Genomic DNA, 5792 nt, shown 5'->3' with positions numbered 1-5792 from the left:
TTACGGAATTAAAAACGGCCCGAATGACGAACGGTATCTCGTGTTACGAACACTCAAATCTGCAACTTTTGATTTTCAAAGGTGTTTTGAAGTAACTTATGCCGGATAAGTAACAACGAAGTACATCTAAAAACATCAATTTAATATTTTCCATTGTTTAATTCTCATAACAAAATCTATCAGTGACTTACAGGACCCTGAATTCGGCTTAAAGGAAATTATGCCAAGAATGGGTTGAATGCAGGGACCTTTAAAACTTAAGCTTTCTTTGGTTATCTGCACTGTGTTTCTAAGCAAAACCATCGGTTAGGAAGTAAACAATGAAGACGTGCAGAAGTTACTAGAAGACCATTAAAATAGGCTCAACGAAAAAGCATTACCACAATTTCAGAATCAGCAACAAAAGGCAACTGCGCAAGAAACATCTTCAAAAGAGAAGAAAGAAAGAAAAATTATCCCAATTCTCTAATCGGTGAAATTTGGGCAAAGTGAGATAAGATGCAAAGTTTCTCATTCAATGCTATCACAAACATTGAAGGAAAAATTTTGAATGAAATGGAAGCTCAATGAGTTTCAAACAGAATGCTTAAAACAATGAAAAGGTAAAACAAGATGCTTCCTAAAGACAGTTACCTGATGTTTTTACGAAAGGGGACGCGTCATCCAAATGCAACATTTTCCTTTTCATTTTCCAAGTATGGCATCCGCTCTCCTTCACACAAATACAGTAAAATTAAATTAAGTTTTCGTTTATTTTATCTGTCCAATACTGTCCTTATCTTTTTTATTTTATATTTAATGATTTCCATTGGCTTCGGGTCATGAACTTGGGCTCAAAGTACTGTGCTTCACGTCTTTATTGTTTAAATTAATAATCATCTGCGGTCCAGGAAGAAATTCATTCCTTTTACATTAATTCCTTCGGGGAAAGGCTTTTCGTTTAAGAACATTCAGCTGACGAAGGGCCTTCTAGAATAGAGGTTTCGCTATACGAGGTGTGACACAAATAAAACGAGACTGTGTAGCTTGAAAACAGAGTGGAGTTGGCAACAACAGTTTTGGTGACGTCATGCCACAGACCCTCCTCTATCCTAGCCTTACTCTATCCATGCGGCCAGTTTCGACAAAACCCACCTCGCCAGTGGGGAGTACTGCGTCATTGAGTGAATACGTGCAACTGCATTCTGCCGGGAAAATGTCTAGTGCTAAAACCGAACAGCGAATCAACATCAAGTTTCTTTTAAAACTTAAGAAATCAGCCACGGAAGAAACATTTCAAATGTTAACGGATGCTTATGGAGATGAAACTTTGTCTCATGCACGCGTGTTTTCAGGGGAAAGGGACATTGTGGAAGATGATGAACGTGAACGGCGACCTCTTCGGCGCCCAGCACGTTCATCATAATTGAATGGGTTCCCAGTGGTCAGAGTGTTAATCAACACTACTACACTGAAGTAATAAAAAGTCTTCGTGAAAAAATTCGAAAAAAAATTGTGACAGTTGTAGAGTGATGGATGACTGTTGCACCAGTGCACAATGCACCCACTCACAAGACCCTATCTGTCAAGTAGTTTCTGACCAACAAAAACATTACTGTGATGGGGCATCCTCCTTATTCACCTGATTTGGCTCCATGCTACTTTTTATATTTCCTAAAGTTAAATCTTACTTAAAGGTAACCCGTTTTACCTCAGCTGAAGAGGTTCAAGCAAAAACAGAGAATCTCCTGAAGAGCCTTCCAAAACCCTCGTTTCAGAACTGTTACCAGCAATGGCAGCACCGAATGCAGAAGTGTATGACTGCTGAAGGGAGCTACTTTGAAGGTGATAAGTGATAATGTCAAGGAGAACTGGTTTTGTATGTACAATGATTTATTGGACCAGTCTCCTTTTGTGTGTGTGTGTGTGTGTCACAGCTTGTATATCTTTACTACCCACATATGATGATAGTTCTAGTTTAACACGGTAAATCCAATGTTAAATTAAGTTCCAATGATATCTCAGGCAGCATTGTGGTAATCCTAATGTGAAAGACCTTTTCATCAATCATGAATAATCGAATTTTCAAAGCGAGCCGAAATTTTGCATGTGCATAGGCAATATATCACTTTAACATGCAGGCCATAAAAGGTCCCGAATTTCAGTCGTGTTCCTGAGCATATAGTAAATAATTAGCTAGATTTCCTTGTTTCTAATGAGTTCTCGAAATTAAAAAGTATATATCCATATGCTTAGATTTTAAATAATGGAGCAGGGCACATTCATCCTTTCTGCCAATTTTATTCGTCCCTGAAAACACATATAAATCTACTCATTTGGAATTTCGGACGCTTCCCTTTATTTCGTGGAAAGCATCTTAGGCTGTGAATATGTGCACTGTAGTCAACTCTGAAATACCCTAATCTGAGTTTTAAGATTTGCGAGTATGACATGCCAGCGGCATCACAGCTACCACAGACATCGTCCCAGCTCTGGCTAAATTCTTCAAAAGCGCTCTTTAATACAGTACGTTCTATTTAAAAACGGCCGCGAGGTAAACATACAGTATATAAAAATGCTACATAGTATGTACAGTATTTTCCAGATACCTGAGCAACAGTGAGTACTGAAAATGATGTCCTTCTTCTTTTATCATCTGCAGGTGGTTTACCATGGCCCTAGCAACCTTATAGTTATCATACACGCCTGTGATTATATTCTGAACTGTTGGCGAAGCTCTAATACCATATGTTATGGTTATGGTACACTTCTTAGATAATATTCTGAATTCAACAGTGATGTGATTCTTCACCTTTTGTATAATATGTGTATTCTGCCGGTAAACTGTTTTTCCAAACAACCCTACAAGAAAATTGACTGGTGAGATCTAAAGAACGAGCGTGTCGTAGTCCTTTAAAAAGAACCCTGTCGCTAAAGAAATTCCTCAATATCATTGAATTGTCTTGTAAAGGGATTATAGGAATGCTAGGTGCGGTATTGGATTTTTACTGGATTTTTAGGTTATTAAGTAAAACACAACAATAAGCAATATTTAACTGGAACCTATATTCTCGACAAGTATTTGCCCTGATATGACCCGGTGAGAGTAGTACAGGAAGAAGTGGGCAGGACGCGAACATTTTACTAAGGTTTTACAGCTATAGTCTCGCTGCACTTACCTTACAGTCTAGTCCCGATTTTGATAGAAAACACCCAAGGGGACAGATCCGATGGTTCACCTCTCTTTTCTTACCACCAAAGTACTGGAGAAGTGCTTCGGCTTGCCAATATGATTCACAGATATTGCGTAAAGCTTCCTTTCCCTCCTTTCTGCGTGCCTTCGTGGTGTAATTGGAAAACATGTACAGCTAGCAGAGGGAGGTCCGGAGTCCTAATCTCTGCGCAGATAATGTCCGCAGATTTCTTGGTTTCTTTGGCTTCGAAAAATTCTAAATGGTTTCTACAAGTCACACCTGAGCTAAAAGATGGGGAACAATAAATTCGGCAATACATATTTTTCCAGTCTCCAGCACCGAAATAAATTACCGAATGGCTTTTACAACTATACTTTAACAAACATCCAAGCCAACTCGGGGATTCAAAAGCGGACTCAACAATATGGCAAACAGCATTGCTAATTACTGTATTGATTAGAGCTGCACCTGTAGCGAGCAAGAGACTATACTCAACTTCACCCAATAGGAATTCTGCCTTTACGTCTTTACGTATGTCTATTTTTTTAATACATAAGATCACAAAGTTTAGCGAAAATACAATTTAAATGCAGTAATATTTATCATGCATGAATTTGGTGTACGGCAAATTGCACCGACTTGTAACCACACAGACGCTCATCAGGTTCCATCGCAGCACTAAACAATGCATTATTAAGTCTTGCTATCCAGTGTTTCAAAGTAGATGGACCCTATCATTTGTCGCCTTGACTTTGCACGCCATACACTAACTTCCTGAGAATGAAGACGAGAATCCACAAATGCTACAATTCTGTCTACAGATATAGCCGCAGAGGTAGAACCATGCTTCATCCAAAAAATCACAATACGGTGACATAATTACAGATGAAGATCTTCAATTATTGACAGTACCAGAAACAATACGGATACAATTTTAGCCTTCGTCTTACAGAAGACCCTAGGGATATGTTCCTCTCTTGGTTTAAAAGCCTGGAGATTTATGCGAAGATTTTGTTATGGCGTTTCGAACACAATGCACAACTTCTTCTGTTAATAGATACCGCTTTTAATTATTTCATTTTTAACACAGAGCCTGTTTCGAGTTCTTATCACCTTCTGTGTCAATAAAAAAAAAGTTTTTAAAAATATATCAATGTTTTATATGTAATGTCAGAAGTGAGATGGTGAATAATTACTTGTATTAAAAGTAATATACAATAACCAAATGAATAATTTCAAACAATTTCATATATTCTTTACTTTATGTGTTAAAATTAATGTTTGCCTACTGAGAAAAGGATGAAATAAATTACCGTGTATTTCTAAATATATGGCAATCCGTATATAAGCCGAAAGGTAAGAGTTTGATGAAAGAAATTCAGCCAAAACTGAAAAACTTGCGTATAAGCTGAATGTATTACTGTTCAACGCTTAAAGTTCAAATACGTGATCATCTAACATTACTAGACCAATCAGACGAATGAAAGGTCGATGCCAGATCTTCATCCATTGGAAAAATAAGCAGGATAAAACGGTAACTAAAAAAATGTCGCATTAACAATGCTGTAAACGGAAACCAAAATGACAGTATCTACAAGACGGTTCGTCTATGATAAAATAAAAGGCAATAACATTCAGCCGCGTTTGACTGTAGCCAGACAGACTTCCCAGAATTGTTCGAGAATTTGGAGTCGAGTACTTCTGAGACATTTAATCAAGTATATTAGGATTAAATAAATTAAAAATAATATTTTCGCCTTTAATTTCAATTACCAATCATTTTCTGATTTTATATTTTTACTCCTGAATTAATTGTAAATCATTTTAAATTCGTATATAAGACTCCGCCAAAATTTTAGGAGCCGAAAATTTTCTAAAAATTCTAGTGTCTATTTATATGTAACATTACACATGGAAATATACTGCTCTCCAGTATTTTTTAGCATGTGAATAGTGTAAAATGTGTGCATAAATAGAGAAGTAGATCTTGCAAGTAAAAAGAATACTATTGAAACTGATAAGTCCTTTGAAACGTATCTTACAAAGTAATAATATTAGTGTATCTTTATGTGCGCTTTTAATTTGCCATGTTTATCATTTCAGGCGACTCTCAAAAATAATATACATCGCGTATCTTTAAAGTAAAAGGGAAAATCTAATTGATTTTACTATAAACCATTATTAAATTATAGAGATATGATCAAATAAATACAAATAAATTATTTATCATATCGATAATCAAGTATATAAATACATCGCACAATCAAGACACTCAGTTTCTTTCAAACATGAAAAAATCATTCCTTTTGATAAGTCATTCATTTGTATTTATGACCTGATCGTCTTAAAAATTAATTTTTGAAGTGCTTAAAAAATCATATTATCTCGGTCGATGTAAATTATAATTGCATCATTCTATTACGTAATGATCATAAAAATTTATTAAATAACACAATCGAGGAACACATTAATGATTTAGATATTAAGATGATAAAATGATTCTGTTTCTCAGAACCTGTTTTTTAAAGGAAGATCTAAAACATTAAGCTACGAAGTTAAGCATTTTATTTCTGTTTCTAATTTTATGTTTTTAAAACTTAGAACTGAAACAAAAATACA

The sequence above is a fragment of the Stegodyphus dumicola genome, chromosome 8 (assembly GCF_044657685.1).
Source record: "Stegodyphus dumicola isolate Sdum_Otavi_A_Nest chromosome 8, ASM4465768v1".
Lineage (NCBI taxonomy): Eukaryota > Metazoa > Arthropoda > Arachnida > Araneae > Eresidae > Stegodyphus > Stegodyphus dumicola.
This window is presented reverse-complemented; position numbering follows the sequence as displayed.